The sequence below is a fragment of the Hypanus sabinus genome, chromosome 1, assembly GCF_030144855.1.
Source record: "Hypanus sabinus isolate sHypSab1 chromosome 1, sHypSab1.hap1, whole genome shotgun sequence".
Lineage (NCBI taxonomy): Eukaryota > Metazoa > Chordata > Chondrichthyes > Myliobatiformes > Dasyatidae > Hypanus > Hypanus sabinus.
Window position 1 is genome coordinate 18,609,875 of NC_082706.1, and position 26,097 is coordinate 18,635,971.

At 42.2% G+C, this 26,097-nt stretch overlaps 1 long non-coding RNA gene across 1 annotated transcript; it reads left to right on the forward strand.

The window, feature by feature from the left end:
• The first annotated feature begins 9,353 nt into the window (after nt 1–9,353).
• On the forward strand, nt 9,354–25,493 carry LOC132391381 (uncharacterized). Its single transcript, XR_009511192.1, has 3 exons — nt 9,354–9,599; nt 21,923–22,167; nt 24,773–25,493. It is a non-coding gene; the product is annotated as an uncharacterized LOC132391381 (long non-coding RNA).
• The last annotated feature ends 604 nt before the right edge of the window (nt 25,494–26,097 follow it).

Consider the following 26,097-nt stretch of genomic DNA (forward strand, 5'->3'; position numbering starts at 1 on the left):
GTGTCCTGGTCAAGGGAGCTCACCACGTAGTAGTAGCGGGTGTCTTCTGAGGTGATCTGGCGAACGTGGAATTGGGCTTCGGCTTGCTGGAACCATAGGTCCGGGCGCTGTGTCCAGAAACCCGGCAGTTTCAACGAAACCGCATGAACAGAGGCGGCGTCGGTCATTTCTGGTCCAAAAATCATTTGGACCGTCGGGGTCACCAATTGTAGCGGTGTGCTACACGCAGCGCTAAAATTACGACACGGAGTCGGTAACTGCAGTCGAAGGAAAAAACTTTATTCGAAAACTTCAGCCTCACTTTTAAGCCTCCCTCAACCGGCCCCCCGTGGCGCAGAGGCTCTAAAGCTCTGTGCTCGCAAACCCCCGTAGGCTATCTAATTGTGAGTCGGTTCGGATGCGCCAGGAAATGGGTCGCCAGAGCCTCTCTGTTTCTTCCTGCTCCCTTCCCTCTCCCTTCCCCTTTTCCCAGCCACGATTCCCCTCTCCCTGCCACCTTTCCACTCTCGGTCCACAATAGAGACCCATATCAGAATGAGGTGTATCATCACTCACACTTGTCATGTAATTGGTTTTTTTTTTGCAGCAGTGCAATACAAGGAATTACTACAGTACTGCGCAAAAGAATTAGGCACCCTTGCTATATAAATGTGCCCAAGACTTTTGTATGGTACTGTCGTCATAGAGTTCTGTAACATTGAAAATGTCCTTCACCCCATTGAGAACAGACTGACCAATTAAGTATCTACTTACTCCAATCCCATTTTATTCTCCCATCTCAAGATTGTATAATATACATACTTGTATAATAAATGTACTTTAAATCGTTTGAACACTCTCCTCCCCATCCCAAGTTCTACTCCTCACCACTATCCATGGGAGAATTACAGTGATGTACCAACCTCTATATTTTTGTGATGTCAGGTCACTTGGTGGCAAGATAACATCGCTATTAGCACCAGCTTTTCAGCACCAGCTGTAAGGTCATGGTTCAATTCCCATCTCTCTCTGTAAGGAGTTTGTATGTTGCCCCACAAGGGGGTTTCTTCCAGGTGCTTTAGCTTCCTCCCACATTCAAAAGACATATGGGTTCGTGAGGGTTAGTAGATTAAATCGGTGCTCTCTTCATTGACAAGAGAACTTCAGCGAGCATCTGTTCCACAAATACAATGTGCAAAATCCTAATGACTTGAGAAAAAAGCCCAGATTGACTTATTAACTTCAAAATGCTTTGTTTTGTTAGCATTTAAGTAAGCGTACAATTTGACTGAGATGCTGGTTACTTCCAAGAAGACTTGCTTTGATTTGAATTTAATTTATAGCTGAAGCCAGCACCTGTTAAGATGTTTCTCGGAGTAGGTCATTGCAAATGCCTTGTTTAACAAGCATGACCCATCAATTCACCCCTTATAAGTATAAATGAATCTACTCCTGTCCAGTGATATGAGCCAGAAAGGAACTCTGCCTTTCCTGTCTAATCAATGGTAAGTTTACTATCATATGAACACATGCACAGATGAAAAGATCGTCTTTCTTACCACCATGTCAATGGCACATATTCATAACTTCTTGTAGACATAAGCAGAGTTAAAACTGAATGAGGTCAAAACTAACTCATGTTTAAAGTTAACCTAAGCTTCTGTAGAAGGGTCTCGTGATGACCTTTGTGTTTAGGCGTGTTTTCTAACTACTCCTGGAAGGCTCATCTTTAAGTTCTAGACCGAGTACTTTATCCATCAAAAATAATTCCTTTACTTCCCCCATTATTCTTAACATCTTTAAAATTTCCTAACTCTTCATAATTTCAACCCAGTTCTGTAATCTCCCTTTTGTGATCTGACCGTTGTATTATTCTGGGAAATCTACACTGTGCTTTCTTCAAAGCCAATGCATCTTTGAAACGGTATGGTTATGGGGTAGTTGTGGTATAACCCTGATACTTACACAGGGCAAAGTGGTCATTTGGCTTTGGAAGTATGTGACCTCATTTGGTTCTGAAGGATATTATGGTGAGTCAGGGACCACTGATGGGGGCACTATTGATAGGAGCCTATCTGAATGTATTAAGAATGACATCAAGGGAGGCTATTCAGCCCATTGAGTCGGTGTCAGCTCAGATTAAAGCAGCCCCATCAGTCCAATTTCCCCTGAAGGACACTTAAGGAATGGTTTCCTTGTACCCAAGAAGGGTCTCGGCCTGATACACAGACTGTTTACTCTTTTCCATAGATGCTGCCTGACCTGATGAGCTCTTCCAGTGTTCTGTGTGTGTTGCCTTGGATTTTCAGCATCTTCAGATCTTTTTCGTGTTTGTGTTTCATTCTGCCCTGTTGCCTGGGTGCAGCACCTCAGCTTTGAGAAGAGACTAGATAGGCTGCTTTGTTTTCTGCAGCGTGAAGGATATTGAGGGAGAATCTGATAGATGTATACAGTATGGAAGGACTAATGTATGGTTCTGGGCCTGTACTTGCCAGAGTTTAGAAGAATGAGAGGGGGTGAATCTCATCGTAACATACCAAACATTGAAAGACCTAGATAGAGTAGATGTAGAGAGACGGTTCGACTAGTTAGAGAGTCTGGGACCAGAGGACACAGCTTCAGAATACGAAAACGCCCTTTTGGAACAGAGATGCTCTTTAGCCAGAGGGTGACAAATCAGTGGGATTCATTGGCACAGACTGCTGTGGTGGTCAAGTCATTTGATAAATTGACGTAGACGTGGCGGAGTCATGATGGCGCTAAATTGCAACTCTTTCGTGTCCATCTACAAAAATAGCTTAATTTCTACCCCTGATGTCTCTCCTTTTCCTGTTCAGGGCAGATGAGGTTCTGTTGAAGATCCTGACCTAGAGTTACACTCAGACGATGGTGGTGGGACCCGCTTCCAAGGATGTGGCCTTGGACAAGCATTCCTTCAGGGTTCCGAGGTTTTGCAGCGCTAGGAACGAGCTGATTCTAATCCAGTGCCGCCGGACATTGGGCAAAGCAGATTAGCTGTCAGATGTCCTGTACACGGTGAGTTATAGGTTTTTTTTCTTTTTCTTTCCCCTCTCCCTCAGCAAGTTGTTTCTCCCCTCTCGCTATGAAACAGGACACCTCTTTTACCCTTTGTTGAGGAGCGAACCAGTTGCATGTCGAAATGTCGTGTGAATGACTAGCTTTTGTTGTACTGCAAACATGGTCTTTATTCGGGGCCCTGCTTGGTGGGTGGAGGGTGCTGATGCTTTTTTGTGATAGTGGGTGGGGGAGGGTCATCACTTTGCTATTGCTTGTGCATGGGAGGGGGAGTAGGTGCGCTTCGGGGTTTTAATGTTTTTACTGTCACTAATTCTTTGGGACACTCTTCTGTTTTTGCGGATGTCTGCGAAGAAAAGCAGTTTCAGGCTGGATATGGTATGCACCTCCCTGGTATTAGATAGGACTATTGAACCATACTTAAAGTGAAGGTCGATAGGTTTTTGATTAGTAAGGATGTCAAAGGTTACGGGGAGAAGGCAAGAGAGTGGATTTGAGAGGGAAAATAAAACAGCTATGATGGAATTGTGGAGCAGACTTGATTGCTGAAATAGCCTAATCCTGTTCCTTCATCTTATGGTCTTAGTGCCAAGAGCAGAGAAAGGTTAGATAGTCAGATTCATTAGCGGACAAGTAGAGGTATCTAATACTAGAGGACACTGATTTCAGGTTAGAGGTAAGAAATTTAAAAGAGATCTGAGGTAGAAATGTTTAACTCAAGAGACTGGCTGAAATTGGAACACTGTCTGAGGTAGTGGTAGATGCTGGTACCTTCAGAGCATGTAAAAAGTGTCTAGACTAGCACTTAAATGCCGAGGCACGGTAGTCTACAGATCAAGTGTTGGTGGATGGGATTAGTGTAGATGGCTGGCATCAACATGGTCCTGATTGTGTGATCGATAGCAATGGTATAGGAGGCTATTCGCCTCTTCTGTATGATAGCTCTTTGAACAATCCAGCCAGAGGTTTATGCATTAAGTTACTCTTAACCCATTCACTCACACATGCCCATTAACATCCCCTGATTCTCTGAACTACACCAGGCAGTAAGTTGCAATAATTGACTAACCTACCAGTGTATCTTTGTGATGTGGGAGCATCTAGGGAAACCCCACATGGCCACAGGGAGGGCATGCAAACTCCACATAGTCAGCAGACAAGGTCAAGGCTGTTTGGGGCAGCAGCTCTATCAATTACACCACTGTTGCAACTGGAAGAATAGCTCCCTCACACGCCACTGATGGTGACTGGGTGGTGGAGTTAGTGGGTTTGGGATAAGTGATTGATGAAGCTTTAATTATTGACTGCAGTATAGATTGGGTTAGCTTTATTGAAATATACAGTAAGATGCACTGCTTTGTGACAACAACCAACAGAGCTCAAGGAAGTGTTGGGGTTAGCCTGCAAGTGTCACCATGTTCTTCTGGCACCAACGTGGCACGCCCACATCTTACTAACTCTAACCTGTACGTCTTTGGACTGTGGGAGGAACCCAGAGCACCCAGAGGGAACCCATGCAGTCACAGGGAGAACGTACAAACTCCTTACAGGCAGTGACGGGAATTGAACTCAGATCTTCTGAGCACCAACGCTGTGAAGTGTTACGCACACCACTATGGCACTGTGTATGTTGTACACTGCTGTGCAAAAGTCTTAGGCACAGAAATATAGCAAGGGTGCCCAAGACTTGTGCACAGTTCTGTATATTGGTTAAAATAGGAAGGTGACTGGGAAACAGAAGTAAGAGTAGTTAGCTTTGTGTTAGTTCGGTCCTATTAAGTGTAATTTGGCAAATGGAAAGACAAAATATATAGTACTATGAAAAAATCTTAGGCACATATATATAATTATAGTTAGGGTGCCTAAGACTTTTGCATAGTACGATGCACGCTGTAGCAGCAAAGCCCAATAGTTAAGCAGCTTTTATAATGCAGTGGAACATGGATGGTCCTACAATACACCCTGATAAAGATATCAGAATCAGAATCTGGTTTATTATCACCAACATATATCATGAAATTTGATAACTTATTGGCAGCAGTTCAATGCAATGCATAATATAGAAGAATGAAAAATAATTAAATAATTGATTAATCAATCAATTATATGTATATTGAATAGATTAAAAATTGTGCAAAAAATGAAATGATATATATTAAAAAAGTGAAGTAGTGTTTACGGGTTCAATATCCATTTAGGAATCGGATGGCAGAGGGGAAGAAGCTGTCCCTGAATAACTGAGTGTGTGCCTTCAGGATTCTGTACCTCCTAGCTGATGGTAACAGTGAGAAAAGGGCATGCCCTGGGTGCTGGGGGTCCTTAATCATGGATGCTGCCTTTCTGAGACACCGCTCCTTGAAGATATCCTGGGTACTTCGTAGGCTGGTACCCAAGAAAGAACCGACTAAATTTATAACCCTCTGCAGCTTCTTATGGTCCTGTGCAGTAGCTCCCCCATATCAGACAATGATGTAGCCTGTCAGAATGCTCTCCATGTAGAAGTTTTTGAGTGTTTTTGTTCACATACTAAATCTCTTCAAACTCCTAATTAGGTATAGTCACTGTCTTTATAACTGCATCAATATGTTTGGACCAGGTTAGGTCCTCAGAGATCTTGACACCCAGGAACTTGAAATTGCTCACTCTCTCCACTTCTGATCCCTTCGTCTTACCCTTCCGGAAGTCCACAATCAGCTCTTTCATCTTACTGATGTTGAGTGCAAGGTTGTTGCTGCAACACCGCTCCACTAGTTGGCATATCTCGCTTCTGTACGCCCTCTCGTCACCACCTGAGATTCTACCAACAATGGTTGTATCGTCAGCAAGTTTATGGATGGTATGATAAAATCTGTTCTGAGAAAACCATGAGGTTTCTGTTCACTACTTGTACACATGATTTGTTGTTCCTTTCCACGCCTTGTGGCACGTCGGTTGACAACCTTGCCATTTCTTTCAGCATTTTTACAGTTTTTTTTACGAGGCTGAGTTGCTGTCTCAATGCTCAACCCAGCACGGATAGAACGTGTGGAAGGAGCCGGCTGGAATCAAAGCCGGGACCACTCACCTCAAAGTCCGGTGCCTATGCCACTGATCCACCTGCCAGCTTTGTACACGTGTACAGGTATAGATATAAACTCATAGGTTCAGACAGGGATGTATGCATTATAGACACAGATGCAAGAGACTTACAAACACACAGACAGAAACACACATGTGTGCATACACACACATACACAGAGACATGTGCACATATTCTCACACAGACAAAGGGCCACACACCCACATAAGCCCACATTCCATTATGAATGTGAGAAAGGAGATTCAACAGGCATCATCAGCCTATTCACTAGCCAGAGGCTAGCTTATGTGTAGCCTGGGGAAATATACACTCGCAGGGCAACAAATACTTTCTCAGATCTTTAATCCCTTTATCTGTTCCAGATGTTTTAAAGCAGAAAGAGGGTATCGAAATAAAAACGACAAAATGAATTTTAAAAATCACAGTTTCTGCTGTTCCAATCTCAGTTTATTTACAGACCATACCTTCATTACGTATGCAGTATGTACATAAAGAAAACCAAACATGCAAAACCAATATGGTAATTGCAATTTTTGTCACACTCCTGCTTAACTTCAAAACACATAGAGGCTAGACCCTGAAATGAGCTCTCCCCACTCACGCTACTAGGCCAATAAGGAATTTGGCACAACGGCGCAATTCCAGCGCTGATCAATTTATTCGTGAAACCTGGGAAAAGCACTCAAACATCACTCTCTCTAGAACATGGCAACTCTTCGGTCTGCTCCACCCGTGCAAAATGCTGTCACCATTTTCTTTTAAAGGCACAGGCATCTGCTTTAGCATTACCAAGGTGAGTACATAAGTGCACTTTAACAATGAAAAAATTATATTCAGTGGTCATCCGGTTGCATATGTTTTATCGCTTCATTTATTAAAACAAAGATTTTTCTTAACACCAGCCTGTTCAGCTACATGAATATGGATGACTGCCATCATTGTCCATGTCTGGGAATGGGTTGTTGGAACTTAATCGTCAAAACTTTTTCAGTGAGTAGGCAAAAAAAGCAAAAGTCACCAGAAAATACAGAGCAGCATTGGTGTCAAATAGGTAAGTAACTCCATATTTTTCCTCTTTCATTCACATAATGTTAGATCACCCTTAACAAGACATAAATCTCCAAGAAGATGTGATTCAATCTGCCTGGCAACCCTAATGCTAAAGTCAGGGCAGAGCTCCACTAAAAATCAATAATGCAACAGAGGGGAGGAGATAAACGAGGGCACCGCGATTTGCCAAAGCTCAGCTTGGCTTTTCAGAGCACACAGATTGTTTGTGCCTATTGTGTGAACCCAGCTGTGTTTTCCTCGATAACATCAGAGTATAACAGCATGTGGGAACATGGCTTAATGAAATGTCCAACGTGTGGACTTCTTCTTAATTAATTTTTTTTATTCTGATTTTTTTTACTTATATGCAGCTTAGATGCGAGAAAGATGATTGTCTGGTACTACAAGCTGCCCTGGAAAGATAACAGGCTTGGATCACACTGTTTCTGAAATCTCAGAATGATAAATCAATATGTTTTAATATTCTCAGCTTCCAATAATTGATTTCATTATAACTGAGCTTGCAAGGCTCTTGATGTATTTTATGATTAATTATTCACTTAGATAAAAATTGGCGTCACTAAAGAGCTGCAGAAAATGAAATGTCACTTAGCGAGGTTGCTTTGTCGAAATGAAGATTAAATATGTTGTGGGGATGGTTTAGAAGGGAGCTTCATTCTGCTTCTACCCCATGCTGTTCCTATCCAAAGAGTGTTTGATGGGACGACACAGGCAGATCTTTATACCTAACCAGTGCTGTTTCTAGCCTAGCAGAGTCTGCAGATGCTGTGCAGAGGAAGATTGTGCGGCGGGGCAGCACGGTAGGTTGGCAGTTAGCATAACACTTCACAGCACCAGCAACCCAGGTTCAGTTCCTGCCACTGCCTGTGAGGAGTTTGTACGTTCTTCCCATGACCGCGTGGGTCTTCTCCGTGTGCTCCAGTGTCTTCCCACAGTCCAAAAGGTTCGTAGGTTAATTGGGCATTGATCAAGCTAGGGTAAAATCAGGAGCTGGCTGCGCAGTGTGGCTTGTAGGGCTGGAAGGACCTACTCTGCACTATATCTCGATAAATAAATAAATTTACTTTGTACCCTAATCAGAGCTGTTCCCACCCTGACAGTGTTTGGCAAAACAGTACAGAGGAAGTTTTACTTAATACCTAACCCATGTCCTCCTTCCCTTATGGGTATTTAATGTACAGTACAGAAGAAATTTTACTCTGTATCCAATCTCCTGAGCGCACTTGATGAGATAGTGAGGAGTGAACATTATTTCCAACTCTTAAATATGTCCATTCTGAAACTGATTCGGGAGCCTATGGATATAGACCATTTAGTATTTTCAGATTTCAAAAATAGTTTGATTGTGTTTTCTTCCAATATAAACACATATTGGGGTCACAGTAGAAGAACGATTAGCGTAACGTCATTAGAGCACCAGCAACCTAGGATCAATTCCACGGCTGTTTGTAAGGACTCTTTATTTTCTCCCCGTAACCACGAGGGTTTCCTCCAGGTGCTCCTGCTTCCTCCCACATTTCAATGTTAATTGGTCACGTGGATGTAATTGGCGGTATGGGCTCATTGGGCCAGAAGGCCTTGTTACTATGCTGGATGGCAGGGCGGAGATACGTCTCTACCAAAAGAGGTGCAAGGCACTCCTTCCCTCCATTAGCCTGCAGGTCATCCTTGGGCAAGGGGTAACACTTGTTTTGCCCCCCTGATCAAGGTCTCATGAAGCCATGGGTGCAGGTGTAGATGGTCATATGAGCAGCTGGTGCATGTCACAAATTCTGGCTGTGCGGCCACAGATGCCAGGCTGACAATCTCTAAAGAGTATTGATAATGCTGGAGTCATCCAGCTTGTAAAGACACTGCCCAGAAGAAAGCTTCTGTAGAAAAATTTGCCAAGAACGATCATGGAAAGACCAAGATCGCCCATGTGATATAACGCAGTGCATAACAAACAGACCTCTAAATAAAATAAATAAATGAAGTCAACCAGATGAACCTCTGGCATTTGAGCAGATTTACAGTCTTCTAAATAAGGTAGCAACTGAAATATCCAGAGTTGTCTTTCTGAGATTTTCACATACATCTTCAAGACATGATGTCTTTAACAGATTAGAGTGGTTTGCTACGTAGGGTCGTAAAAGAATGAAAGTAAGGTGAGAGAATGGGACCTGCTCTCAGGACTGGCCATGTTCTGATATCCCAAGGTCACAGCCTGGAAGGTAAGCGCACCTTCAAGGTTCTGGATCTTCGTGGCTCTGGAGACATGCTGACACTAGGCCGGTGCCTCTGACTGAAGTGTCGCGAGAGAACACGGAACATCGGGAGTAGCGGGTTAGCTGCCAGGGGTTGTGTATCTGGCGAGCTGCGCCTTTTTGACGCCAACTCCCTGGGCGAAGAGCTCGGAAAAAGTGACGCAACAGGCTTTTAACATTGTAAACCAGTAAGTTGGTCGTTATGTCTCCCCGCTTGCTGTGAAACGGGGGGTACTCTTTTTCCCTTATTAGCCTGTGGTACGTCAACTGACCAGGTGAACGAGTAGTCTTTGGGGTTCTGCAAGTCTGTGTCTTTATTGATGCTTGAGTGCTCAGTGGAGGGTGCCGATGATTTTTTGCTGGTGGGGGTGGGAGGGGGGTCATTGCTTTGTTGCTGCTTGTGCGTGGCGGGGGGGGATCTGGGGGGGCTTTGGGGCTCTAAAGTTTAACCCAGAGGTCGGCAACCTGCGGCTCCAGAGCCACATGCGGCTCTTTGATCTCTGTGATGCGGCTCCCCGTGGTTTGTTAGCTTTTGAAATGTAATTCGAAATTTGAAGATTATGGTGATCTTGTACTTTGCGGAGACACCGTTTCCTGGCACATCCGAACAATTAGCCACCGTTCCGACTAAGGGAGATAGCCTACGGGGGTTTGTGAGTACGTGTCTTTTGGAGCATCCGCGCCCATGGGGACGGGTTGAGGGAGGCTTTAAAGCAAGGCTGTTCGAATAAAGTTACCTTTGACTGCAGTGTCTTTATTTTAGCGCTGCGTGTAGCGCTACATCGCTACAACGTGTTTTTTATCGCTATTAATATACATCACAACTGCCAATGCCTGACACCCGCCAGTGCGCGCTTTCTTTTAATTCTTCGATCCAAGGTAGGCTACCTATGTAGTAACCTTCAACCCAACGTCTTTTTTCGGAGTTCAAAATGTTTTTGTTGCATGCAGAAATGTAATTTCGTTTTCTCTGCAGGAGTTCATCAATTTCAAAAATGCAACACATTATAGTTTGTTTATACATAGCATAAAGGCAAAAAAAAACCCGTTGTATGCAGTGTTATTTCGTTTTGTGGCTCCCAGTGTTTTCTTTTCTGTGGGAAATGGGTCCATATTGGCTCTTTTAGTGGTAAACGCGACCCCTGGTTTAACCATTCTTAGGGGTACTCCTCTGTTTTTGTGGATGTTTGCGAAGAAAAAGAATTCCAGGATGTGTATTGTATACATTTCTCTGACATTGAATGTACCCATTGAAACCCTATTGAGATGGGAAATCAGAATCAAAATTCAAGCCAGAAATCTGAAGTAAATACAGAGAATACTGGGAAGACTCAGGCAGCATCTGTAGAAAGGGGAGCAGTTAATATTTTAGTTACAGGGCACTTCGTCAAAACAACGAAAGAGAGAGAACAGAAAAATATTTTTTTTAAACTGAAACTTTTGGAATTCTGAAATACCACAGAAAATACTGGGAACACTTAGCAAGTTAATTAGGATGTGTGGAGAGAGAAGCAAAATCGAAAATGATGAAAGAATTTAGCCAGTCAAGCACCATCTACAGAAAGAGGATCCAGTCAATGCTTTAGATCAGCAGCCTTTCCTCAGAACTCAAGATGAGACTAAATGACCAATGGAACAGTTCAGATTAGCCTCCTTAGTCTTGCGCATTGTTTGGTACAACTGCAGGACATGCTTATTGATGCACCATCAATAACTCTCGGAGATGTGAGGCGAGAGATAGGCTTTTATTAGCTGGAAGAGAGCACTGTCAGTAGCAAGAGACCATCACACAACATCCTGGAGACTGAGAGGCCGGGCTCAGGCCTCGATCGCCTTTATACAGGGGTCTGTGGGAGGAGCCACAGGAACAGTCAGCGGGGGGGGGGGGGGGGTGGGGGGTGTCCAGACAGGTATATGGAGTTCACCACACTTATTAAACAAAAAACAGGGGAACCATAGCAGCTGAGGGAGCAGGATGAGCAGATGAAGAAGTGCAGTCTATCTGGCTTTGAGCAAGTCCACACGGACACAAGCCCTTCACCCCAACAAGTCCATGCTTCTAAGGAGAGGCTACATTTTAATCGTATTCACAATCAGAGCAGACACATTCCTGTGTGTTCACCAACGTGCTGCCTTGTTAAATGCTAGCAGAGCTGACGTGATTGCTATTATTAAGTCAATTCTATTGACTCACATTGTTTGACGCCAAATTTGCTTTGAATACAGCTGCCATGAATTATATGTTAACTGCAACCTGTGGCTACAGTCACATACAGATCACCATGAAATATTAATAACCCTGTGGTCATAGATTATGAAGTTTACTTACTGCCTTCCCCCATGACGAATTTTTCTAGTTTAAAATTCTTGATAAAAAATTCATGCGTTGAATGCATCATGGATTTAATGATAATTTAGCCTAATACCAATCCAGTGTCCAGAGCGTATTCAAGCACAAGATAAAATTTATATTGTTTGTTAATAATTCAAGAGTTGAAGAAAATGATGAAATTAAAAGATTGCACCTTCAGTGGTTTCTCTTGGTATGCTAAAGGCAAGTAATTAGAAAATGAAAGGGTGTTGAACATTGCTAAGTAGCCATTGCTTGTGAGAGAAGGGAAGTGGGAGGGTTTGTGTCTCCTTGCACAGATAGAATGGAAGGAGGTATCTCAAATCATTGTAAGTCGGTTCTAATGGGGCTGCTTCAGGAACTGCTCTTGGCAAGGCGGGGAACGCATTCCTTACAGAATGACAATGAGATATAGCACAAAGAGCAGCCATTCGGACCATTAAATCTGCACCAAATATCAACCTCCCATTTGCATTACAGTATTTCATGATTCCTGTGTTTTATTCCACTCATTATCTAATCATCTTTGCCCCCCCATTCCCCTCCCCCTGACTCCAACACTTACCCACTTATTACACTTGTGACAAAAGTCCTCGATGAGGATGGTTTGAATCCAGATGCCGGAGAATCCGAGATTAGGATCGAGACAAGGAATAGAACTGAATGGAGAACTGAGCACAAAACAAGGCAGTAGACAATATCTTTGGTTGGGCTTATACTGAGCACCGAACATCCGTTCAGGTGCTCTTTTAATATTCAATCCTCCTGTTTAGATTAAGGGTGCATCCCTCCCTTTTTTCTTTTCCATTTAAATCCCTTACTTCCAGCTTCTTTTGGTTAAGATTTACAGTTTTTTTATGTGCAAACATATTATAGCTCAGGTAGTAGGCAATACACCTTATTTTTATAAATTCAGCTCCGTGGTGATAAAAGTTCTGATTAACCTTTTTATATATGGTAAGGTTGGCTTGGAGTTGGGTAGTGGGAGGGTGGGTCAAATTTATTTGATTCCACTATGGGTGCTTTTTCTTAATTGTTATGAACTGTACATTCAATATGTTTGTTTTGCACTGTATAAACCTTTTTTTACTGTTTTTTTTTGTTTTGTCGCACAAATTTCACGACACATGCTGGTGATAACAAACCTGATTCTGATTCTGAAATGTGCTTCTAGGGAGGCTATTTGGGTGGAATTGAGGAATGGGAAAGGTGTAGTAACACATAGGGGTGTATTATAGACCACCTAATGGGGAGCGAGAGTTGGAGGACCAAATTTGTAAGGAGATAGCAGATATTTGTAGTAAGCACAAGGTTATGATTGTGGGAAATTTTAATTTTCCACACATAGACTGGGAAGCCCATTCTGTAAAAGGGCTGGATGGTTTGGAGTCTGTAAAATGTGTGCAAGATAGTTTTTTTGCAGCAATACATAGAGGTACCGACTAGAGAAGGGGCAGTGTTGGATCTTCTGTTAGGGAATGAGATAAGTCAGGTGATGGACGTATGTGCTGGGGAGCACTTTGGGTCCAGTGATCACAATGCCATTAGTCTCAATATAATTATGGAGAAGGATAGGACTGGACCCAGGGTTGAGATTTTTGATTGGAGAAAGGCTAACTTTGAAAAGATGTGAAAGGACTTAGAAAGAGTGGATTGGGCCAATTTGTTTTATGGGAAGGATGTAATAGAGAAACGAAGGTGATTTAAAGGTGAAATTTTGAGGGTACAGAATCTTTCTGTTCCTGTTAGTTTGAAAGGAAAGGTTAAAAGTTTGAGAGCGCCATGGTTTTCAAGGGATATTGGAAACTTGGTCCGGAAAAAGAGGGAGATGTATAATAAATATAGGCAGCATGGAGTAAATGAGATGCTCGAGGAATATAAAGAATGTAAAAAGAATCTTAAGAAAGAAATTAAAAAAGATAAAAGAAGATACGAGGGTGCTTTGGCAAGTAAGGTGAAAATAAATCCGAAGGGTTTCTACAGTTATATTAATAGCAAAAGGATAGTGAGGGATAAAATTGGTCCCTTAGAGAATCAGAGTGGACAGCTATGTGTGGAGCCGGAAGAGATGGGGGAGATTTTGAACAATTTGTTTTCTTCGGTATTCACTAAGGAGAAGGATATTGATTTGTGTAAGGTAAGGGAAACAAGTAGGGAAGTTATGGAAACTATGAAAGAGGAGGAAGTACTGGCAAGTTTAAGGAATATAAAAGTGGATAAATCTCCAGATCCTGACAAGATATTCCCTAGGACCTTGAGGGAAGTTGGTGTAGAAATAACAGGGACTCTGACAGAAATATTTCAAACATCATTAGAAACAGGGATGGTGCCGGAGGATTGATGTATTGCTCATGTGGTTCCATTGTTTAAAAAGGGTTCTAAGAGTAAACCTAGCAATTATAGACCTGTCAGTTTGACGTCAGTGTTGGGTAAATTAATGGAAAGTATTCTTAGAGATGGTATATATAATTATCTGGATAGACAAGGTCTGATTAGGAATAGTCAACATGGATTTGTGCGTGGAAGGTCGTGTTTGACAAATCTTATTGAATTTTTTGAAGAGGTTACTAGGAAAGTTTACGAAGGTAAAGCAGTGGAAGTTGTCTATATGGACTTCAGTAAGGTCTTTCACAAGGTTCCGCACCGAAGGTTAGTTAGAAAGATTCAATCATTAGGTATTAATATTGAAGTAGTAAAATAGATTCAACAGTGGCTAGATGGGAGATGCCAGAGAGTAGTGGTGGATAACTGTTTGTCAGGTTGGAGGCCGGTGACTAATGGTGTGCCTCAGGGATCTGTATTGGGTCCAATGTTGTTTGTCATATACATTAATGATCTGGATGATGGGGTGGTAAGTTGGATTAGTAAGTATGCAGATGATACTAAGGTAGGTGGCATTGTGTATAATGAAGTAGGTTTTCAAAGCTTGCAGAGAGATTTAGGCCAGTTAGACGAGTGGGCTGAACGATGGCAGATGGAGTTTAATGCTGATAAGTGTGAGGTGCTACACTTTGGTAGGAATAATCCAGATAGGACATACATGGTAAATGGTAGGGCATTGAAGAATGCAGTAGAACAGAGTGATCTAAGAATAATGGTGCATAGTTCCCTGAAGGTGGAATCTCATGTGGATAGGGTGGTGAAGAAAGCTTTTGGTATGCTGGCCTTTATAAATCAGAGCATTGAGTATAGGAGCTGGGATGTAATGTTAAAATTGTACAAGGCATTGGTAAGAACGAATTTGAAGTACTGTGGACAGTTCTGGTCACCGAATTATAGGAAAGATATCAACAAAATAGAGAGAGTACAGAGGAGATTTACTAGAATGTTACCTGGGTTTCAGCACCTAAGTTACAGGGAAAGGCTGCGTAGAAGCTTGAGGGGGGACTTGATAGAGGTATTTAAAATAATGAGGGGGATATATCAAATTGACGTGGATAGGCTTTTTCCACTGAGAGTAAGGGAGATTCAAACAAGAGGACATGATTTGAGAGTTAGGGGGCAAAAGTTTAAGGGTAACACGAGGGGTAATCTCTTTACTCAGAGAGTGATAGCTGTGTGGAACGAGCTTCCAGTAGAAGTGGTAGAGGCAGGTTCGATATTGTCATTTAAAGCAAAATTGGATAGGTATATGGACAGAAAAGAAATGGAGGGTTATGGGCTGAGTGCGGGTCAGTGGGACTAGGTGAGTGTAAGCGTCAGCATTGACTAGAAGGGCCGAGATGTCCTGTTTCTGTGCTGTAATTGTTATATGGTTATATAAAAAATCCAGTTCACTAATTTCAGTATAAAAAAATCATTCTACTTCACTCCTTGTTTTCTACTGATCCGTTTATTCTACATGCCACTGGAGACAGATTCCATTTATTTATTTACTCTGCCAAAATCCCCTTGCTTTTGAAAACCACTGTTAAATGGCAGCATGATGATGCAGCAGTTTGTGCTGCTGCCTGACAGCTCCAGGGATTTGGGTTCGATTCCCACCTAGGGTGCTATCCGGGCAGAAAATGAACATTCTCTTTGTTAGGTTATGGTTTTCCCCAAGTGCCCCAGTTTCCTCCACTTCTCAAGGATGCACATGTTGGCAGGTTACTTGGCTACTCTTGGTGTGTAGGTGAGTGGTGGAAACTGAGGGGAATTGATCGGAATGTTGGATGAGGAGAGAATGGCTTTATTGTAAGGCTTGATGGACAGTGCAGACCTGGTGGGCTGAAGGGCCTGTTTCTGCACTGCATGGCCTTATAACTCTTTGAATTCCCATGGGAATGAACTGACCAACTCCAAGACTTCCACATTTTTCTGTAAAGCAAGCTACAGTAGAGATTCCCAGTGAGGGAAATGAGGTAGAGTTTCCCAGCCATTCTGCATACCATGGGCAGAGTTTCCTCATCAGTAATTCTACATTACAGTACAGCAGTACTCCTTATCAATCTAAATTTTCATTTCCATGGTCAGAACCTAAGGAGTCTACTTGTAGTGCAATAACATAGAAACATAGAAAACCAACAGCACAATACAGGCCCTTTGGCCCACAAAATTGTGCCGAACATGTCCTTACCTCAGAGTTACCTAGGCTTACCCATAGTCCCCATAGTCCATTTACTTATCCAGAAGTCTCTTAAAAGACCCTATCATTTTCACTTCCACCACTGCCGCCGGCAGCCCATTCCACGCACTCAAATCTCTCTATGTAGAAAACGTACCCCTGACATCTCTTCTGTACCTGCTTCCAAGCACCTTAAAACTACGTCCGCTCGTGCTAACCATTTCCGCCCTGGGGAAAAGCCTCTGACTATCCACACGATCAATGCCTCGATCAATACTCGATCAATGCCCGGTACGTTCCTCGCTGATTTGAATTGACACAAACAACGCACATTATTATACATTTCGATGTACTTGTGGCAAATATGGCTCATCTTTTTTAAAAAAATCTCTCTTAGTGTATCTGCAAACTTGTTAGACAAAACACAGCACAAGCTTTAGCCAGTCCTGTTGCATTGTTTTCATTTCAACAAGGTCCCTCTGGAAGGCTCGTCCAGAAGAGGCACATGGTGACTTGGCTGCTTGGATTCAGATTTGGCTTGCCCATAGAAGACAGAAAGTATTTCTTTAACTTCATGAGGAGAAACATCACAGTAACAGGCCTTCTGGCCCAATGAGTCCATGCTGTCCAATTTAAGCTATGTGACTAGTTAACTGACTAACCCGTCTGTCTTTGGAAAGGTGAAAGGAGGTCAGAGCACCTAGAGGAAACCCACTCAGTCACAGGAAGGATGTACAAAGGACGGGCAATTGAACACAGGTCACTGGCATTGTAATAACAAAATGCTACCATAGACACAAGAGGTACTGCAGATGATTGAAATCTAGGGCAATACAAACAATTTCCATTGGCCGTTTCTCCTCCTGCTGCTCCCTCCGGATTCTGCGGGCCACCCTCGCTGCTATGCGAAGATACCACAGCTCAGAGCCTTACTGTTCATTGCCTGCCATGGACAGCAGTCCTGAGAATGGGCCTCAACTGTTTACTCCCATCCATAGATGCTGCCTGACCTGCTGAGTTCCTCCAGCACATTGTGTATATCACTATGCACGCTTGCCACCTCAGGGCACGTGAAATGTACCTGTGGCTACAATCGCATTACAGATCACCATGTGAAATATGCCCTTAGTCTTGGTCCCTGAGTCTTATTTGGGCTGGAGACAATTAGCTAGTGGTGTTCCATACAGGTCATTACAGGGCCCTCTGTTACATTCGGTTTGTGGGTAAGTTTGTTGACCATACAAAGATTTGTGATGTCCTGGATAGTGTAAGTCTCCAAAGGGCACAGAGCAATATAGATAGAATGTAGATATGGGTGGATAAATGGCAAATGCTGTGTAATTCAGGGAAGTATGAAATGTTTACTTTGAGAGATTGGATGTAAAGGGAAAGTACACAGTTAATGGCAAGATTCTGAATAGTCAAATCAAGTCTATTGTCATTTAATGTACATACCATTGAAACAAAACGTTTCTCCGGACCTGGGTGTAATGCACAATAGTACACAGAACGCGCATATAACACACAGTAACTTATTTTGTAGCCTGGGGAAAAGTACACACTTTTTTGGATCTTAAATTCCTTTATCTGTTTTAGATATTTTAATGCAGAAAGAGGGTGTTAAAATAAAAACGACAAAACAAATTTTAAAAAGCAGTTCCTGCTGTTACAATCTCAGCTTAATTTCGGTCCACACCCTCGTTACGTATGCAGTATGAAAATAAATAAAACAAAATATACAAAACCAATACATTGTGGCAATTCTGAAAGGAACAATACAAAACAACATTAGAATCCCACCAGCTCTGTATCTTATAAACAATGTCAAAAATATGAATAAATACATCTCATTTTAACTAAGAGGTTAAAATGACTTTGGCACACATGTTCTTAACTTTCAAACACATATAGGCTAACGCTGAAACGAGTACTCCTCCTCACGCTACTAGGCCGAAAAGGAAATTCACACAACCTCACAATCCTGCACTGATAAATTTACTATCGAAAATCTTTCTGCACCAAACCTAGGAAAAGCACTCAAGCGTCGTTCTCCATAGAGCATAGCAATTCTTCCCTCTACTCCACACGTGCAAAATGACATCATTTTCTCTTAAAGGCACAGGCAACCATTTTAGCATTACCGGGGTGAATACACAAGTGCACTTTAAAAATAAAAAAAAATATTCAACAGTCACCTGGTTATACTTATGAATGTAAGAATAAAATCTGTAGATGAATTGCGCATAAATAAACAAGGTAAATTAAATATTATAATGTACAGAACCGATTAACCCATGACACTTTGAATGGAATGTGGCTGGGAGTTCGGAAGCCTAATGGCCTGAGGAAAGAAACTCTTTCCCATCCTGATTGCTTTTGTTCTTATGCATCGGAGTCTCCTACTTGCTGGTAGAAATTCAATGAGGAGTCTGGGTGGTTTGGTGGGATCCTTAATAATATTCAGGGTCTTGAATCTGCAGCGCTCCTGATAAATGTCCCTGATTGTTGGTAGAGAGATCCCTATGAACCACCCAGCCATTTTCACAGTAGGAACTTTGGGTTCAATGTTCAGCTGCTCCCATAACAGATGGAGGTGCAACTTGATAGGATGGCCTCAATGGTGCTCCTGTAAAATTCAGCTTAGATGGGGGGAGATGGGTATAAGTTCACGGAAAGTGTCTGCAGAAATGTATGGGGTAGTGAAGAAAGCATGTGGCATGGTTGTAGTCTGGGCACTGAGTTCAAGAATCAGGAAGTTAGACTGCATCTGGAATATTCATGAATTTCATTTTGCCCCAGACAGGAAGGTTATGGAGCCTATGGGAACATTCTATACTGCAGGGATTTAGGGTGCATGTGCTATTAAGAAGAGGTTGAACAAACTTCTTTTCTCAGGAACAGCGGAGGCTGAGAGGAGATGTGAAAGAAGTTTATAAAACCATGAGAGGCAAAGATAAAGTAGACATCTCTTTGTTTTGGCTGAGTTGTTCTTCAGTCTAGTAAATTTACTTGCAAACATTTCATCACCAGGTGAAGAGACTGATGATGTCTCCCTGGTGACAAAATGTTTGTAAGTAAATTGTTTGCCAAGATCAGAGAACAACTCAGCCCAACCATCAGCCACCCGAGCTTCACATTTTTGCAAATTATTTCCAGCATCTCTATCTTTTCTCTAGGGTTGGAATGTCTAGTACTAGAGGGCATGCATATAAGATGAGATAGATAAATTCAAAGGAGATGTGCAGGGCAAGATTTTTACTCAGAGAGTGGAGGTGCCTGAAATGCACAGTCAAGGATCATTTAAAGACCATAGGATCATTTAAGAGCACAAACACAAGAGATTCTGCTGATGCTGGAAATCCAAAGGAACACACTCAAAATTCTGGAGGAATTCAACAGGTCAGGCAGCAACACAGGGAAGAATAAACAATAGCCGTTTCAGACCGAGACCCTTTGATGAAGGGTCTTGACTCAAAAAACTACTGTTTGTTCCTCTCCATGTTGTCTGACCTACGAGGCATTTAAGAGGCTCCCAGATAGGCTCATGGGTATGCAATGGAATGGAGGGCTATGGACCGTGTGCAAGAAGAAAGGAAGATGGGAAATTTTGCTTAATTATTTGGGCACATTATCATGGGCTGAAAGGGCTGTTCCTGCGCTTTGTTTTCCATAAACAGGATTGTCTACAAAACTTGAAGTTTACTTTTCTTCCTGGCAACACTGACTTCAGTGTGAACTTCTTTATCAATTAGTTGAGAAAAAGTATCTTTGTGAAAAGCTAGTTAGATTAAGTGCAGACAACACTGATGCAATTGTTAGTGATCTAGATAAACCAGCACAAAACAAAACAAGGAGAAACCTGCTCATCAAGTTAGGAAAAGGGATATTTTGTATTAGTTGTGCTACCAAAAGTTTCTTTGAATATATGAAGTGTAAAAGAAAGGTGAGAGTAGATATCAGACTGCTGGAAAATGATGCTGGAGTGGTAGTAATGGGGGACAAGGAGACGGTGAACAATCTGAATAAGTATTTTGCAACATTCTTTACTATGGAAGATATTAGAAGTATTCTGGAAGTTTAAAACTGTCGGGGCAGAGTGTGTGAAGTTGTTATTTCTAGGGAAAAGGGGCTCGGGAAAATGAAAGGTCTGAAGGTAAGAAAGTCACCTGGACCAGATAATCTATTGTGGAGGTGTTATTAATGATCTTTCAAATCTGGAAAATTACACCCTTCAAGAAGGGAGTGGGCAGAAAATAGGCCAGTTAGTCTGACCTCAGTGGTTGGAAAGATGTTGGAGTCGATTGCTAAGGATGTGATTTTAAAGTACTGGGAGCCATATGATAAAATATGCCGAGGTCAGTGTGGCTTCCTTAAGGGAAAATATTTCTGTCAAATCTGTTGGAATTCTTTGAAGAAATAACAAGCAGGATAGACAAAGGAGAATCGGTGGATGCTGTGTACTTGGATTTTCAGAAGGCCTTTAACAAAGTGCCACACATGAGGCTGCATAACAAGTTAAGAGTCCGTGGTATTACAGGAATGGTATTAGCATAGATAGAGCATTGGCTAATTGGTAGAAGACAAAAATTGGGAATAAAGGGAGCCTTTTCTGGTTTGCTGCCAGTGACTAGGGTTGTTCCACAGGTGTGTGGTTTGGCACCACTTCTTTTTAAGTTATATGTCAGTGTTTTGGATGACGGAATTGATGGCTTTGTGGACAATACAAAGATACGTGGAGGGGCAGGTTTGAGAAAGTAAGGAGGCTAAGAAGGACTTAGACAGATTAGGAGAATGACCAAGGAAGTGATAGATGGAATACAGTGTAAGGAAGTGTATGGCCATGCATTTTGTTACAAGAAATAAAAGTGTAGACTATTTTCTAAATGGAGAGAAAATGTAAAAATATGAGGTGCACAGGGATTTGGGTCCTCATGAAGGATTCCCTAAAGATTAATTTACAGGTTCAGTCAATGGTGAGGAAGATAAATGCAGTGTTAGCAGTCATTGGAATATAAAAGTAAGGATGTAATTTTGAGGTTTTATAAAGCACTGGTGAGGCCTCACTTAGAGTATTGAGAGCAGTTTTAGGTCCCTAATCTAAGAAAGGATGTGCAGACACTAGAGAGGATTTCAAAGGAGGTTCACAGAAAAGATACAGGGAATAAAACACTTACCATATGCAGAGTGCTTGAAATTCAGAAGAATGAGGGGTAACCTTGTTGAAGCCTATCTAATGGTGAAAGTCCTTGATAGAGTGGATGTGGAGAGGATGTACCTTATGGTAGGGAAATCTAAGATGAGAGGACTCAGCCTCAGAGTAGAAGGACATCCATTTATAATGGAGATGAGGAGGAATTTCTTCAGCCACAGGCAGCTTTGGATGTCAAGTCATTGATGATATTTAAGGCTGAGGTTGATAGATTCTTGATAAGTCCAGACATGACGGGATATGGGGAGAAGGCAGAAGACTGGGTTTTGGAGGAAAATTGGACCAGCCAGGATCAAATTACGGAGCAGACTCAATGGGCCAAATGGCTTACTTCTTCTCTTATATTTTATGGTCCACAATTGTTGTGCTGGGAATGCACATCTCACACAAACTCTCATTGTTCCAGAACACATTCTACAAAATCAGGAAAGCTCAACAATGCCTCTACTTTCTAAGGTGACTGAAGAGACTCACGTCATTGTGCGGATGTGCTGCAGAGAGCATCCTAACATAATACACCACTGCTTGTTACGGAAGCTGCTCTTCTGTGGACAGGAAGCCTCTATGACGGCCCAATACATCACTGGCACCAGCCTACCTGCCGCGAAGGACTCTCCAGTGTTGACTATGATGATTTCCCCTAATGTGCAGGTGAGAGACAGGATATGGAGAAGTTCATGGTGATGGGTTTATTGTCACATGTAGCAAGGTAACATAGAAAGCTTTGTTTGGTATGCCATCCGTACAAATCATTTCATCATATCAGTACATTTGGCAGTAAGGCAGTGGCTTCACCAGCTACAGCACTGTCTCTTCCCCAAAATACAGGAACTTTAATATTCATGGAGAGCTTTTCAAAGGAGATGTGTTTGGTTATATTATGAGGGGTGATTGATACATTCGTGGCCTAAGGTAGAAGGAGTCAATTTTAGAAAACCTAGCACATTTATTTTTCCTACATTTACACACTCAGTCCTGCGGTCGTGGAGCATATGGATGGATTCCTTCTTTGTAGAAGTTGGCATCTTGGACCTCCAGAAAGTGACCCACAGCATGGGATGTTGACAAGTTTGTGGCCTGATGTAGAAGGAGATGAGTTATTAACTTCAAACTTTCTGCATTTTCACTCAAAGAGTTGAACTACATGTGCATGTAATGAGAGCTGTATAACTCATCTCCTTCTACCTTAGGCCACAAACTTATCAATCACCGCCCCCCCCACCCCCGTACATGTAAGAGTGGCTGTTACTGGAGCCACGGTTTGAAGATCACTTGTAAATTCAGATTTTCAGAACAACAGAAATACCCTTTGCTCTGATTTCCTCCTACGTTTAGACACATCCAGGGGTCATTTTTTTTAAAAGAAGATTTATTTTCAGTTAGTACGTGGTTTGTATTTTCTCGGGTTTGCATGTTTCTTTGGTTTACCTTTTATGCCTAACTGTTTGTCTTTGGGTTGTCGCTTTGCGTTGCAGGTATCTCATTTGAGATTATGGGGTTCTTTAAGCTCTCTTTGTATTTATCACTTTTATCCGATTTGGGGTAATTGGATTAGCAGGGAGTTTTTAATGTCTTGCTCTATCGCTGTCTTTGGGGATTATTGCTTCGTCTGGACACTGGGGCTGCCTGATTGGCCCTGAATCCGAAGTGCTCCAGGGTGTATTTCAGTGGGGCTCTTCTTGCACTTTGCTTGGTCGTTGTGGATCATTATCTGGTGAAACTCTGACTGACATCTTCTGTGTATCGTCAGTGATTTAATTTCTTCCAGATTCTCTATAGTTTGCCTGAGTTCATGCAAAGATTCCCATCTAAGCTAGTACTGCTTGCCTGCATTTGGTTCATATCCTTTTAAACCAGGGGTTCCCAACCCTTTCTACGCCACAGACTCCTACCATTACTGAAGGGTCTGTGGACCCCAGGTTGGAAACCCCTGCGCCTCATGCCTTTTAATTATTTTTTTTGTACTTGCCTCAACGACTTTCTCTGGCAGCTTTTTCCATATACCCACAATCATCTGCATGATTACCCCTCAGGTCCCCTTTAAATCCTTCCCTTGTCACCTTAAAAGCTAAGCCCTCTAGTGTTTTGATTCCCTTTTCCTAGAAGAAAAGACCATGTGTGCATTCTATCAGTGCCTGTCCTCATTTTATACAGCTCCACAATCTCATACCTTAGTCTACTATGCTCCAAGGAATAAGGACCAAGCCTGCCTAACCTCTCTCTAGAATTCAGTCCCTCAAGTCCTAGCGATGTTTTCATAAGCACGGGAGATCCCTCAGGTGCTGAAAATCCACAGCAACACACACAAAATGCTGCGGGAACTCAGCAGGTCAGACAATGGAGAGGAACGTTCTTGTAAATCTTCTCTGCACTCATTCCAGTCTTAAGTACATCTATAAAATAGAGACTATTTGTTACCCAGGGGTAGCATATACTTAAAAGGTAAAGGATTACAGAAAATAACTTTTGAATTTCCAAGTTTGATGGAGAAGATGTTGGTATTAGTGTGACAAAATACCTTGTCTTCGGCACATATATATCGCTAGGGTGCCCAAGACTTTCACACAGTACTGACGTAATTTTGTGTATTGCACTGTACTGCTGACACAAAAACAAAACAAGTTTCATGACATTTGTGATTTTGATATGGGTCCCTAGTGTGGACTGGGAGTGGGAATGGGACGGGGAGAGGGGAATCGCCGTAGGGAAAAGGGGAGGGGAGAAGGGAGGGAATGGGAAGCACCAGAGAGACAGTCTATACTGATTACTAAACCAACTGTTTGGAATCAAATGTACTTGCCTGGTGTCTCAGGGCTGGGTGTGCCTGCACCCACTCCACCCTTGGTCCAGCACTCCTTCTCTGCCATCTGTCCCACACGGCTCCCGTGGTCTCTGCCCTCACCATTCCCAACAGTCTTTGTTCCTGACAGATTTATAAACTCACTCTCCACTCCATGGCGACAAATAAGGTACTCTGCATAAGTCTAGGGTACCCTAGCTACTTTTGCACAGTACTGTACATCCCTATGATCTACAGACTGGTATGCCAAATGGCCACTGTAAATTGCCTCTGGTGAATAGGTTAGTGGTTGAAGTTGGGGAGAGCTGACGGAAATGTGGGGAGATTGCTGTAGGATTAGTGTAAATGAATGCTTCGTGGTCAGTGCTGAGTCAGTGGGCCTGTTTCGGTGCTGCATCACTCTCTAGCTGGTGGGATTTTAGTGGATGCATTTACAGCAGTCCTTTTTCCCTTTAGGTCTTTACAAGATCACGAGCCTTTCAGCAGTGGACATTGAGACAGTCTTGACAATACTGTTCTGGATGTAATGGTTATCACAGTGCTTTACAGAACAGGCGACCTGTACAAACAAAAGAAAAATCTGCAGATGCTGGAAATCTGAGCAGCATACACAAAATGCTGGAGGAACTCAGCAGGTCAGGCAGCAACTATGGAAAAATGTACAGTTGACGTTTCAGGCCGAAACGCAGGCCCCCCCACCCCCCACCACTGCCTGTAAGGAGTTTTTATGTTCTCCCTGTAACCACATGGGTTTCCATCGAGTACTCCGGTTTCTTGCCACAGTCCAAAGACGTACCAGTTGGTGGGTTAATTGGTCATTGTAAATTGTCCTGTGACAGTTGGAGGTTGCTGGGTGGGGTGTTTGGAAGGGCCTGAAGAGCCTACTCCACACTGTATCTCAATAAATAAATAATATTTTGTGTCTGTAGTTCACAATGATGCTGCAGTGCATTATATGTCCATGGAAACTTCCCTGCCTGAAGCATTAATTGTTCTGTAGTTCCAATGAGCCCACTGAAGAAACCAAATCAATGTTGTTTCTGATAACCTTTTTTTAATTGAGTGCCAGAAACAGAAGAGATGCAGGCTGTACAATTTGAACTATTTCTTCACCTTTCTTTTCCAATATTTTTATTAGTTTCTACATAGAAGAATACAGAGTACAAGAACATGTATATAAAAGCTCAAAGAAGATTTTAAAAACTACCAATTACATTATATCTGTTCATAATAACAATCCCATTACTCTGTATCATTGTAAGTTAATCAATAGTTATATTGAAATATACTAATTTATTATAAAAAAAGAATCTAACCCCTACCAAGACCAAAGCTATTTATTAAGGAGAAAAGAAAGTAAAATACCTTCTCATATAATAAAAATTAATAATAGCCGACATCTGAGTTTAAACGACTAATTGAAGGTTTTGAAAATAATTCAGGAAAAGTCCTCACAATGTTTGAAAGTCTTGACGAGATTCAGAAATTGAACAACGAATCTGTTCTAAATCTAAACCTGACATAATGTCACATAACCCTAGAGCATGAGTCAGAGGAAAAACGTCTTTCCATTTAAACAAAAGCGTCCTCACAGCTATAAGAGAGCTAAAGGCCAAAATATGTAAATCAGATGCCTTCAGCTTAATATGTTGTATGCAACAATACTGAACAGGGCCATCAGAGGGTTAGGCTTAAAACTGACTTTAAAAAGTAAGGAAGAAGTTTGAAAAACTTTCTTCCAATATTGTTCAAGACTCAGACAAGTGCAAAACATATGGATT